Source organism: Vicugna pacos, chromosome 1 (assembly GCF_048564905.1).
Source record: "Vicugna pacos chromosome 1, VicPac4, whole genome shotgun sequence".
In the NCBI taxonomy this organism is placed as follows: Eukaryota; Metazoa; Chordata; class Mammalia; order Artiodactyla; family Camelidae; genus Vicugna; species Vicugna pacos.
Window position 1 is genome coordinate 26,728,943 of NC_132987.1, and position 14,594 is coordinate 26,743,536.

At 37.0% G+C, this 14,594-nt stretch overlaps 1 protein-coding gene across 2 annotated transcripts in view; it reads left to right on the forward strand.

The window, feature by feature from the left end:
• RNF13 (ring finger protein 13) overlaps window positions 1-14,594 on the forward strand; it is a 116,097-nt gene that overhangs the window by 96,446 nt on the left and 5,057 nt on the right. The gene's annotated exons all lie outside the window — the stretch shown is intronic.

Here is a 14,594-nt window from a genome sequence, read left to right on the forward strand (position 1 = left end):
GATATTTTATATAAGGATATCCAGTGTCCCAGAGCTAATTATTAAAAATACACAGCTGGCAGTGTCAGTTCACTTCTAACATAACAGTGTCCACATATGTGTGAATTTGTTTCTGGACTTCTGTTGGTCTTACTGTTTATCCTTACAGGGATATCATACTATCTCAGTTACTATCTAGGTTTATGGTAAGTCTTGATATCTGATAGAGTTAGTCCTCCCACCTTGCTCCTCTTCAACAATTTTTAGCTATTCTTGACACTTCGTATTTCCATGTAAATTTAGAATCAGCTTGTCAAGGCCACCCTGCCTCCAAACATACACATACAATTATTGTATTTTTTGTAGTAAACTATCCATAACATAAAATGTGCCATTTTAACAATTTTTAAATGAAAAGTTCAGTGACATTACCTGTATTCACCTTGTTGTGCAGTCATCACCACCATCCACCTCCAGAACTTTTCCATCGTCCCAAACGGAAACTCTGTACCCAATAAACAGTAACTCTCCACTTCCCCCTCCCACCAGCCCATGGCAACTACCATTCTGCTTCCTATCTCTATGAATCTGACTACTCTAGTTACCTCATATAAGTAGAATAATAAGTGACTCGCTTATTTCACTTAGCATAATGTCCTCAAGGTTCATCTGTGTTGTAGGGTCATCCATGTTGTAGTGTGTGTCAGAATTTCTTCCCTTTTTAAGCCTGAATAATATTCATGATATTCTTTGTACACACCACGTACTGTTTATCCATTCATGTTTCAATGGATACCTGGGTGCTATTGTGAATAATGCTGCTATAAACATGGAGTTGCAACTATCTGAGTCTCTACTTTCAGTTCTTTTGGGATATATCCAAAAGTGGGATTAATGGATTAAATGGTAAGTCTCTTTAATTTTTTGAGGAATGCCATACCATTTTCCATAGTGGCTGCATCATTTTATATTCCCACCAGCAGTACACAAGGTTCCAGTTTTTCTACATCCTTGCCAACACTTGTCGTTTTCTGGCTTTGGTGTATCCCTAATGGATGTGACATGGTATCTCATTAATGTGATTTTGATTTGCATTTCCAGATTAGTGATGTTGAGCATGTTTTCATGTGCCTGTTGGCCATCTGTCTGTCTTTGGAGAAGTGTCTACTCAAGTCCTTGGCCTTGTTGTATTTGTCTTTAACCTTTCAGGATGTAATTTCAAACTTAGAAAACTTCGCTTCAAAGTTTAAAAACTTCTGTTCTGGGAAAGACTGTTAAGACGGCAAAAAAAAAAAAAAATTCTTGCATAAATTGTCCCAAAACACCCTTTACTCAGATTCACTTGTTACTTACTCTATTAGTTTCCACAGGGCTGCCATAGCAAAAGTACCACAAACGAGATGGCTTAAAACAATTGGAATTTATTTTCTCACAGTTCTAGAAGCTGGAATTCCAAAATCAGGGTGTTGGGAAGGTCGTTTCCTTTCTGATCTAGGGAAGGATTCTTCCTTGCCTCTTCCTTGTGTCTGGTGGTTTCTGGCAATCCTTGGCTTTCTTTGACTTGTGGCAGCATAACTCCAGTCTCTGCCTCCATCTTCATATGGCTTCTTTCCATGTGCGTGTGTGTGTGCATGTGTCCAAATTTCCATCTCTTTTATTTTTTTTCATTTCTCAGTTTTATTAGGTAGAATTGTTACAGTTTGACTGCACATATACAATATATTACATGTAAATACATATACACAATATACTGCACATATTTTAAAAAATTTACATATATGCACTGTTCATTGTTTCTAAGGCAAATCATGTCTTCTTAATCTCCTTTAATCTGACACAGCCCCTCCTCCATTTGTCTGTCATTGTATTGACTTCTTTAAAGAAAACTCCGGGTCTGTGTTTATAGAATGCCCCACAATTTAGATTTGTCTGATTGTTTTCTCATGATTAGATTCAGGTTAAACATTTTTGGTGGGATTGCCATGTATGTTGCAGGTCGACAAACCACGACCTGTGGGTGTCCAACCTGCCACCTGCTTTTATAAACAAGGTTCACTGAAACACGGCCACACCCATTTGTTTTCATAGATAGGCACTGCTTTTGTGTTTCGGTGGCAGTCACATGGCTGTGGCAGAGACTGTATGGCTCACAAAAAACTAAAATATTTATTACTGGCCTTCACAGAAATAGCTTGCTGTTCCCTGAGGTTGGTGATCCCTCCTTGTTGCATCACAGCAGGAAACACTTGGTGTCACGTTGTCTCATTATTCAAATTTCCATTTCTTATAAGGACACCCAAATCCATTATAACCTCATCTTAACTTGGTCACATCTGAAAGGAACCTATATCCAAACACATTAACATTCTCAGGTTCCGAGTGGACATGAATTTTTGGAGGCAACCTATTGCTTTATCATTTTTGGTTTCCCTCTTTATGTATCTATATAAAATTTTTCACCTGAATAATTTAAGACTAAGTTATGTACATCATGATTCTTTATGTCTAAATATTTTCATGTTTATTTCTTAAGAATAAGGAGATTCTTTTGTGGTACTTCATTAAATTGTCAACTTCCAGAAATCTGTTGAGGGACTATTTTAATCTAATTAATTGACCTTTTTCTAGTTTTGCCATTTATTCCAATAGGTTTCTTTATAATATTTTTTCTTCCAGTATAGTATGCAGTCTAGAATCACCTCTTGCATGTAGTTAAGAAATTTCTTTAGGTTTTTTTAATCTGGATTTGTTCTTCAGCCTTTATCTTTTATGACACTGACATTTAGAATAACACAGTGCCCCCTGTCCTTTGTTAAAAACATTTTTGTTTTTAATTAATAGATTTTTATTTTTAGAGCAATTTTAGATTTACAGGAAAATTGAGTAGAAAGTACAGAGAGTGCTCATATGCCCCTCCCCTCTTAAATTACCCCTAGTATTATCATCTTTCATTAGTGTGGTACATTTGTTACAAATGATGAATGAATACTGATATATTATTAACCTAAGTACATAGTTTGCATTAGAGTCTACTCTTTGTATGGTACGATTGTATGTATTTTGACAAATGTGTAATGTCATGTGTCCACCATTATATCATACAGAATAGTTTCACTGCTCTAAAAATCCCGTGCTCCATCTATTCATCCCTTTCTCCTTCCCTCTCACAAACTACTGATCTTTTACTCTCTCTGTAGTATTACCAGTTGCAGACTGTCATACAGTTGAAATAGTAAATATGCACTTAAGTTTCTTCCATGACTTTTTGTGGCTTGATCCTTTTATTTCCTTTTCTTGTGCTAGTTGCTCTGGGTAGAGGCTCCAGTACAGTGTTGAATAGCAGTAGTGAAAGTATGCACACTTATCTCGTTCCTGATCTTGGGAGGAAAGCTTTTAGTCTTTTACCATTGAGTATTATGTTAGTTGTGTGATTTTTTTTTAATGCCATGTATCCAATGAAAAATGGGCAGAAGACCTAATAGACAATTCTCCAAAAGAAGACATACAGATGACCAATGGGCACATGGAAAGATGCTCATCATCACTAATTATTAGAGGAATGCAAATCAAAACTACAATGAGATACCACTTCACACCAGTCAGAATGGCTTTCATCAAAAAGTCTACAAACAATAAATTCTGGAAAGGGTGTGGAGAATAAGGAACCCTCCTACAGCATTGGTAGTAATGTAAATTGGTGCAACTACTACAGAAAACAGTATGGAGATTCCTTAAAACACTAAAACTAGAGCTACCATATGATGTAGCAATCCTACTCTGGCATACATCCAGAAAAGACAGAAAATCTAATTTGAAAAGATACATGCACTTCAGTGTTCATAGCAGCACTATTTACAATAGCTAAGACATAGAAGTAACCTAAACGTCCATCAACAGATGAATGGATAGAGAAGATATGATGTATAGGTACAACAGAATATTACCCAGCCATAAAAAAGAATGAAATATTGCATTTGCAGCAACATGGATGGACCTAGAGATTATCATATTAAGTGAAGTAAGTCAGGCAGAGAAAGACAAATATTATGATATCACTTATATGTGGAATCTAAAAATAATACACATGAATCTATATACAAAACAGAAACAGACTCACAGACATAGAAACAAATGTATGTTTAAAGGGGAAAGTGAGTGGGGGTGGGGGAGAATAGTACTCACTTCAGCAGCACATGTGCTATATATAAAATATATGACAAGGATTGGCTGTATAACACAGGGAACAATGTTCAGTATTAAAAAAGAAAAAATGCCATTTATCATGTTGATAAAGGTCTCTTTTATTTAGATTAATTTGGGGGCATGTCTAGTTGTTCTGGCACCATTTTAGAAAGGACTATCCTGTCTGCCTTGCTGTCTTGTCAAAGAGCAGTTGACTATATTTGTTTGGATCTATTTATGGGCTGTCTGTTCTGCCCCATGTACCTATATAACTGCTCTTTCACTAATTCCATACTATTATGATTATTGTAGCCTTACAGTAAGTCTTTAAGTGGAGGTAGTGCCTACTCAGGAGCTCCCCAGGTGTCTGTGTACAAGACTGCAGCCTCTCTGGAGCTGCAGTAAATTGTGATACTGGCGCTCTTACTTAGCGTGTGTCTGTGGTAATGCAGACCCTAGTGCATGGTTTATCATCTTTGTTCTCAGAGATCCTCAACCTGGCACTGCGTTCTTGTCAGTACTTGGGTTCATCAAGACAGAAACTGTTGCCTTGGGCAGCCCCTCTACAATTCTGCCATGGACGTACATTCTACACTTTTCCCTTCCCGGGTAGAGGACAGGGGTTGGGGGTTTCCTCCCGGGGAGAGGGGTTCTGGTGCAAGAGAGTTTTCTTGTTGGGCCTTGATGCTGTTGGCTTCATCCTTGCCTGGGGTGCAGGAACCTTTTAGCTGTTTTTTGGATTTCTCACAGAGGCATTTGATCTGTTTGTTAGTGTTAAGTCTCCACTGTGGCAGGCAGGTCAAGGGCAGGCTTCTTGTTCTGCCGTCTTGCTGGCATCAGTCCTCTCCTTCACTTTTGAAGAATTCTAGGTTGGTAGACTTTTTTCCCCTCAATGCTTTAAATATTTTACTCCATTCTCTTCTTGCTTGCCTGGCTTCTGAGGAGGGTCAGGTGTAATTCTTATCTTTGTTCCTGTATAGGTAAAGGTATTTTTTTCCTCTGGCTTCCTTCAAGATCTTTTTTTTTTTTTTTAATCTTTGGTCTTCTAAGTTTGAACATGACATGCTTAGGGTTCATGTTTTTTGGCATTTTCCTGCTTGGTGTTCTCTAATCTTCCTGGATTTGTGGTTTGCTGTCTTACATTAACATGGGGGAATTCTTAATCATTATTCTTTTCTCTTTTCTTCTCATTCTTCACATATGCTACACCTTTCTTAGTTGTTCTGCGGTTCTTGGGTATTCTAATTTTTTTTTTTGAGTCTTTTGCTTTTCAGTTTTGGAGGTTTCTATTGACATATCCTCAAGCATAGAGATTCTTTCCTCAGCTGTGTCCAGTCTGCTAATGAGCCCATCAAAGGCATCTTTCATTTCTGTTCATATTTTTATCTTTAGCATTTCTTTTTAATTCTTTCTTAGAATTTCCATCTCTGTGCTTATTACATTGTTCTTGCATATTGTCTGCTTTATTCATTAGAGCCCTTAGCATATTTATCACAGTTGTTTTAAGTTCATGATCTGATAATTCCAACATCACTGCCATCTCTGAGTCTGGTTCTGATGTTTGCTCTTTCTTTTCAAATTGTGTTTTTGCCTTTTAATATCTCTTGTAATTTTTTTGTTGAAAAATCTGGACATAATATTGTAGTGAAAGGAACTCCATTAAATAGGCCTTTAGTCCTGTGGAGGTAAGATTTAGGGGGATAGGAAGCATTCTGTAGCTCTTTGATTATGTCTCGGTCTTTTAGTGAGCCTGTGGCTTTGGGCTGTGAACTTCACAAGCGCCTCTTAGTTTTTTCCCAGCCATTAGTGGAATCTGATGGCTAGAGACATTGGAGTTGGGTATTTCCATTCCTCCATGTCAGTTAGATTCTGATAAAAACCCCAGTAGGTTATAATATGGTTAGATTGTTTATCCTTGAGGGCTTGGGAACAGAATGCTCTGGAATATTTTAAAGTGGCTACCTTTCCCCTCTCCTGCCAGAAGCCCAAGAGGATTTTTCTCCAGTATTCACTGTGAGAACCTGGTAGAGCTTCACAAGATAAAACTCACTATGTTCAGGCTCCTCTGGAGTTTTAAACTCTCAGACTTGTAACACACTAAGCAATTCATCAATTACAGTTGTTCAGTTTTCCTACCCTGGTACTGGTTCCCGTGGAAGTCTCTGCTCAGGGGGTTTCTGCTCTGATAAGCTGTGATTCTCTGTATCTATCTGTCTGAATATCCAATTTTGGGGGCAGCAGTTTGCCCTGTGAGTTCATTTCTCTGACAGATTGAAGAAGAATCATTGAATTTTCAGTTTGCTGAGCTTTTAACTTGTTGTTATGACAGAGAGGTGACTTCTAAGCTTCTTATATGCTGGACCAGAAAACCTCCCCTAGAGTTTTTAATTCTCAAACTGATCCACACCGAGCCTCCAGCAATTTATCAGGTACAGTTTATGATTCCCTACCCAGTGCTATTTCCCACAGAGTCTTTTGCTCCTGGGTTTCTGCTCCAGTAAGTTATGATTCTATTTTCCAATCTGTCTGTTCAGTTTTGGGGCCAGCAGTTTTCTCTGTGACCTCAGTCCTTCAGTGGATCTAAAAAGAGTTGTTGATTTTTCATTTTGTTTAGTTTTTCCCGTGTTGTGGGCACAGGAGTGACAACTTCCAAGATCCTTGCATGCCAGATTGGAAACTAGAAGTCTGTCCCCTGCACTTCAAGTCCTGCTCTTGCTTGGACTTCTGCTTCATGCCACCTTGCTTAGATGTGTTTCTCTAGGTCAGTGATTTACCTAGGAGTGAAACTGCTAAGTCATAGAGTATGCATATCATCAAATTTACTGCATGGTGCCAAATTACTCTCCAAAGTGTTTATACCAGTTTACCCTCCTACAAGAGGTATATGAGAATTCCTGTTACTGTACACATTTCCCGGTCAGTCCAGTATTCTTAGAAAGTTTTAGTTCTCATCAGATTCACCTGTCTTAACATGAGGTATTCATTTAGTATTTTAGTACCAATAACATTGTTAATATTACTGATTTATACAGACTGCTTTTAAAAATACTGACCTTAAGTAACTTACACATTAACTTAAATGATAAATTCCAGATTTAAATAGCTATTCATGCATTCAATAAATATATACTGGGCACTTGTTGTGTTCTAGACCCACTCTTCTACCTACACACTGGGAATGCTAGCTTGAGCATAAATCAAAAAGGAACTGTCATTCTGAAATTTACCAGAAGATTTCATACTGGTTTAACCATTGAATTAATAGTTCAGAAAACATTTTGACTTAATGCATCTTTCTGTGAATTCCTAATATATAATTGAGATAGGCCTCACAGTTTAAAATTATTAGTCTGTATCTTGAAGATATTTTTCTTTGCATGGGTTGTATTATTTTTTAATTCTAAGAAACATTCATACTTAGCATGACATTTACTTAGTAGGAACTCAAATATTTGCTAATTGTTCCAAGTTATAATTAAATCACAGACCATTTTAATTCAGTTATCCTGGTTCTAAAAATACTAAAATAAACAGCAGCTGTCAGAATTCCAAATCTTTGCTAACATGCCCGCCAATGTATCAATTGACAGTAGTTTTTAATCTGCACAAAAAACTTGACAATGTAAAGCTGTTCTCAGTGTACCTGATCATTCCATTGTAAGCCCAATTATGAGAAATTTAGAACGAATCACTAGATGAATTTTTTTTAAATGGCAAACTAAACACCTTCTGATAGTTGTTATTTTCTGTGAAAAAGTCAAACCTTTTTGTCATAATTATGAAAAGGATAAATTCAAAGTGGTTCCACTTGAACATAAAATTGGAAACCATTTTTTTAAATTAAAGAAGTTACTCTTTTGCCAAAAACTTTAATCTTGATTTTTTTTTTCTTCATCCAGATGCTTAAGGCTACACAGTTTGAGAGTGTGAAAAGCCTGTCAGATTCACCACTGTCATAGGATAATGATAGTGTTGAAAATTGGTGTTCTCTGTGTCTTTCAAGTTTAAGGACTGAAGTAGTCACTTTATCCAAAAGAAATCCCATCTGCTTTTTCTTACCTGAGGGAAGTTATCTCACCAAGAACTCTGAATCCAGGTTGCAACATACGATCATGCAGGTTGAATGTTGTCCAGCTCATAGGTTTTCATTCATTCTTCATTATCAGAGATTTTTATATTTGTGATAACAGTTATTTGAGGGGCAAAGAGCACCTTGAGAAAGTGTTGCTTTTCTTCTAATTTGCTTAAGGGTGCCACTGAGCCAGTAGAATGTTTGTCCTGGACCGTGAATGATTAATGTAGTGCTGTGGCCAGCTTAAAAACAGTCAGCTGTGCGATCACTCAGCTCCGAGTGCAAAGTTTACAGGACAGATGATCCCGTTTCTTTAACGAATAAGGTGTCGAAAGAGGGCAGATCTCTTTTAGATTAAAAATCATCAGCCGGCTGTAATGTTTAGACCTTGCTTGGATCCTAGTTTGAATAAATCATCTGTGAAAGGAAAGTTCTGAGACAATTGAGGATATTTGAATACACCTAGGGTATTGGATGCTATTAAGAAATCAGTGTTCATTTTGTTAGGTGTGATAATAGTACTGTGATTACATCTTTTAGAAGTCCTTATCTTTTAAAAATACTAAATATGTGTTGATAAAATATGTCTCAGAATTTGCTATAAATACTTCATGAAAAAAAGTAGAGGAGGGTAAATCTAACAAGAATAGCAGAATGAAAATTGTTGAAACCGAGTGATAGTACGAGGTGGTATAATGGTATAGCATTATACTTTTATGTTTGGATTTTTTTTCTAATTTAAAAAATAAAAGGAGCAAAGAAAGAAACTACCTACTCTCACTGGATCTTATGTCCAAAGGGAAATCCAGTAGAAGTCAGTGAGGAATGTTAATTATTTTACCTCTCCTCCCTGCAGGAATCATTCCATTTTAGGAATTACAGAGAGCTCTAAAACTCCACGGGAACCACAAATCATTTCCTTTCCTATAGCTGGTTCCGAAGCTCCCTTCTACCACAGATAAACTTTAGTAATTGGTATCAAAGCTGCATTAGTTGGAGGGGTGAGGTATGTAAGGAATGTAAGTAGTTCTAATGAACCCCATAGCAATGAGGACGTTAGCAGTTAATTTTTAGAAGATCAGGAGAATGATACAGTGGAAAGAACACAGGATATGGAACCAAAAGACCTGGTGCTAGTAATGATTAGATGTGTGACCTTGAGCAAACCCTTAACCTACCTTTCTGATAGGACCTGCCGTAAGTACCTCACTAAGACATGAGATGAAAATAATGCAAAACCGTGTCTCTTCAAGTACAAATTATTATAGACCCAAACTAAGCAAGTTTAGTATCATGTTAGCCTTGAATCTATGCAGTCTTGCAGGCCAGCTTAGATACTGAAGTCTCAGTTCTTCCATTAAGCTCTGCTTTAGTACAGTTCGTGGTACCTAGCAGGCACTTCGTCTATATTTGCCAAATAAATGTCAATGTGTGTCTATTGTTGTCATGGAAATTTTAGAAAACTTATAAAGAGATGTGACTTTCATTCACAAGGAATTTCCAATCCAGTGGAGATAGGACAAATGTAATTTATGTACGTTTCCATGGAAAAATAAGACTTTCCATCACAATACAGGTATCCCCCAGTTTCTGAAAGTTCGCTTTACGCCCACTTCCCTTTTATGAAAGACCTACAGTAGTACCTGTTTTTGCTAACTGAAGGAAATCCGAAGAGGATTTTTGTTTCTACAAAAAAAGGGCGAAAAGCAAATAGTGTTCAGCATTTGTTTTGGAGCAAGTCGTCATAGAAGGCAGGGTGTGCCACAGGCAGTGAGAGTGGCACCCCAGCTCCTTCCCTGGGAACTACACTCGGCACCTCAGCATCAAGCCGCCATAGCTTCGAACTGTGTCTGTGAGCATCTGTGCTTTAATCTCAGTTTATGTGCATCCGTTAGCAAGATGTGTCCTAAGGTAACTGCTTGTCCACTTTACGCCATTTTGGCTTATTAAAGGTTTCAAAATACTCTACTTTCAGGTAGCTGGGGAAACCTGTACTGTAGTTCTTATATTATAGTAAAGCATGTGGTCCAGTGAGGAAAAGTAGATACTCCATCTCTACAGAGATACTACATCCTGTAGTCTGAACAAGCTGCACATACTGTTCAGGATATAATTAATGTTTAATAGTAGTTACATTATTTCAGGATAAAACATACTCAAAACACTAACCATCTCTTCAACATTCAGAATTAACTTACCGATTTTTAGTTTAAAAAATATTACCAGTTTGTATATAGTTAATTTGCTCCCATTCCCTCTCCTGCCCTTTTTACATGTTATATCTTAATAAAGTCAAATAAAACACTTAAAAGTTTTTAAACTTTTGTTAAATGGAAACAGCCATCACTTAAGATTACCTGCATTATCTCTGATTCACCCCTTCTCTTTTATTGCCTCTGTCTAGTCTCCATATGTAGTCAGTTCTTTCAAAATGATGATTGGATCTGATCATTTCTTTCCATTCTTGTGGTCACTTTATCATGCGAGCCCACATCAGTTTATTACTTGAATCTTGGGAGTACCAAACATTAGGTCAGTTTTACTGTCTCTAGGCTCATCTCTACATCCCAGGCCCAGGTCCCTTCAACACCCTGAGTTGATGAAAACATTTTAAGATGTTGTTTTCATGTATCAATCATTCCTCTGCCTGAAAGTTTTCAGTTGGCCTCTACTTCTTAAGAGATGCCAAGATCAGAGTCTTCATCTTGGTATGCAAAGCTTTTCATAATTTGGCTCCACAAACTCATCCAGCCTTACTTTCCACTGCTCTTTATTTTCTAATTTTGCATAAATTAGATTTTTTTTAGACTAAATCGACTTTGATTAAATTAGACCTTGATTTTTTTGCTACGTTTCTTTCTTTTCTGCAAAAGTTTTTCAACTGTTTACTCTCCCAATAGTGTTGCAGTTTTTTCACAGTTGTGCATGCAACTATTAAATGATTGAAAACGTGAAGGGAAGTATAGAACACTTCTGTGAGTGCTCATCACTCCAGTGAGTCAGCACCAAACTAAGGAGGTCGTAAAAGAACTCTTGTAGGTTTAGAATATAGTGGAAATGTTAATGTTTATGTTAGGGGAATCTGTAACAGTTTGGAAATATTTGCCAACAAACCAAAAAGATTTTGGCATTTGGAAATCTTCCATAGCATAGCCTGTAATCAAACCCACAAAAACCAGCAACTTGAGGCCCTGGCCCAAGAAGTGTATCTGTGAAGGCTAGCCATCCCTCTCTTTTGCTTACCATACTTGGGGACATGATCATTTTAAATCTTCCTGTTTGTTGATCTTTACCTTTGCAACTACTTCAGAAATGTTTCTGCTGATTAATACTTAAGTGTTTTAAACATTGATTTAGCCATTTCTAGCACATATAAAATAGTAATAGCCTTTTAGTTATTTCCTTGCTTCTGAAGCAGCCAGCTTCCTTAAAATTTCATTACTCATATTATCCTCAGAAATAGCTTTTCAATTGAAATTGTGGTTTCCTGGGTTTCCCGCATCATTCAACTAATGCATTTCTCCAGGCTTGTAACCCAAAAGACTGGTTACCACGTACCATGTTTCATAGCAAATGAAAAACCCTTGTGTTTTCACTAAGTAGTCCCTCTACTGAGCATTTAAGGCAGTCTCAGTGGGAGCGGTCTCTCCCGCTCTGTCAGTGTGTGAGGGAGCCAGATCCATGAGATGTAAATGATTTTTTTAAATTGAGTTTTATATTTTAAAGTTTAAGTTACCAGGCATTTTTCTTTTATAGCTTAATCATTGAGATTTTCCAAGATAATATATGTAGAAGATTTTATTTCAGAGACTGGAAAAAAGCAACATAGCATTTTATAGCAGAGTACATAACATGGGGTGATACTTAATTCTTATCATTTTTATTTCTTTATTTATTAAGACATGCTTAATTTTTATAACTACTTTTAACTGCCTTTCATCTAACCTTAAAAGTAAACGTTCCTTTGCTCAGGGCTTAAAAATAATCAGGAAGAATTCTCAAGCAAATCTGGCTTATAAAATATTTTATCCTGTTGTCTCTTGTTCTGATTTCTTGGAGGCTGGTATGAAGGAGGGCAGAACAAAAGATAAGATTCATTTATTTTTATTTGTTAAAAAGAGCTGCCATTGTTTTCTTTACTGGCAGAGCAGGGAGTAAGTGCAAGGCACTTTCTCTACAAGAAGAGTCATTTTTGCTTTGAAGCTCCTGAATCCAATGCTCTATCTTCCCTGGGCAGATTATTTTAAATGTATATTAAGTCATTTTCTCTCATGAAAATAGTATGCATTTAGCCCTGAATGTTCACTCTCTTTATCTTTTACTTTGAGGAAACCCATTCTGGTTGATGTAGGGCCTGGACTAGTCTGTTATAAAACTGAACAATTAAGTTAACCTCTGCATCAATTTGTATACACTATGACTAGATTATTTTAAACTAGCTCATTTTTTTTAAATTGAGGTATAGTTGATTTATAATATTATGTAAGTTTCAGGTGTACAATATAGTGATTCACAATTTTTAAAGGTTATACTCCATTTAGTTATTATAAAATATTGTTTATATTCCCCTTGTTGTACAACATATCCTTGTAGCTTATTTATTTTATAACTAATACTTTGTACCCCTACCCATATCTTGGCCCTCCCTTCTTCCCTCTCGCCACTGGTAAACCACTAGTTTTTTCTCTATATCCGTGAGTCTGTTTCTTTTTTAATTATATTCATAGTTTGTTTTGTTTCTTAGATTCCACATAAGCGGTATCATACAATATCTGTCTTTCTCTGTTGGACTTACTTCAGTAAGCGTAATATCCTCTACGTCCATCCATGTTATTGCAAATAGCAGAATTTCACTCAGTAGATGAGCAGTATTCCATTGTGTGTGTGTGTGTGTGTGTGTGTGTGTGTGTGTGTATACACAACACGTCTTTATTCATCTGCTGAGGGACACTTAGGTTGCTTCCATATCTTAGCAGCTGTACATAATGCTGCTATGAACGTTGGGGTACATCTTTTCAAATTAGTGTTTTTGCTTCCTTCAGATATATACCCAGGAGTAGAACTGCTGGATTATATGGTAGATCTGTTTCTAGTTTTTTTGAGGAACCTCCATACCGTTTTCCACAGTGGCTGCACCAATTTACATTCCCACCATGTACAAGAGTCCCCTTTTCTCCACATCCTCACCAACAGTTGTTATTTGTGGTCTTTTTGATGATGGCCAGGTGTAAAGTGGTATCTCACTCTGGTTTTGATTTGCATTTCTCTGATTAGTGATTTTGAGCATCTTTTCTTGTGCCTGTTGGCCATCAGTATGTCTTTTTTGGGAAAACGTCTATTTAGGTCTTCTGCCCATTATTTAATTGTGTGTTGAGTTGTATGAGCTATTTATGTATTTTGGGTATTGACCCCTATCGGTCATATCACTTGCAGATATTTTCTCCCCTTTGGTAGGTTGTCTTTTCAATTTGCTGATGACTAACTCATTTTTGAGTCATCTTTAAAAACAGTGATTTCTCTTTCTACATTTAATTTTATGTCCAAGTGTTTTAGTTATAACGTGGCTTAATACAGGTCCCCACCTAACTTTTCATTTTATTTTGTTCAAGACTGAAAGAAGGCCAGTGTGACTGAAGCATGAGTGAAAGGGGCAGACTGGTGAGATGGGTGATCTGTGTATTGGATCCTTTTCAGCTCTATGAAGGCCATGACAAGGAGCTCAGATTTTATTCTGGGTGATGTGGGGAACCATTTAAATGGGACTGATGTGATGCGATTGATGTTTTTAAAAAATCACCCAGGCTGCTATGGAGAAAAACCACATGAGGCAGGAACAGAAGAGGCTTTTATAGTAATCCAGGCTATTGGACCAGCATAAATTGAGGAAACAGAGAAGGGGACAGACTGAGGATATGTTTCACAGATAAAAGTTCATAGGACTTGGTGACACTGAATATAAGCTATAAGGGAAAGAAGCATCAAGGATGTGCCCAGGCCTGATACTCAGTTTATGCACTGCAGTGGCTGCCTTAAGTCTTGTGTGATTTCTGTTCTGATGGGTCAAGGCCTTGGCTGTACCTGATGACCCAAGGTTTGGGTAAAAAACTAGGGAGGAACAGGTTTAGAGGGGAAAAATCAAAGTTCTGTCTACATACATATTATAACATTCCTGATTGGTAAGACTTTAAAAGTGCCTTCATGAAAATTTTGTCAAACATTATTCAAATAACAATATGAATCACATTCCAGATAGAAGCATTCCAATATTGTTTTACAAAACAGACATGAATCTCACCCCTCCTGCAACTTTTAAATTAGCAAAGCCGTTGTCTGATAAAGCCTGGAGGGGTTTTACATCAGG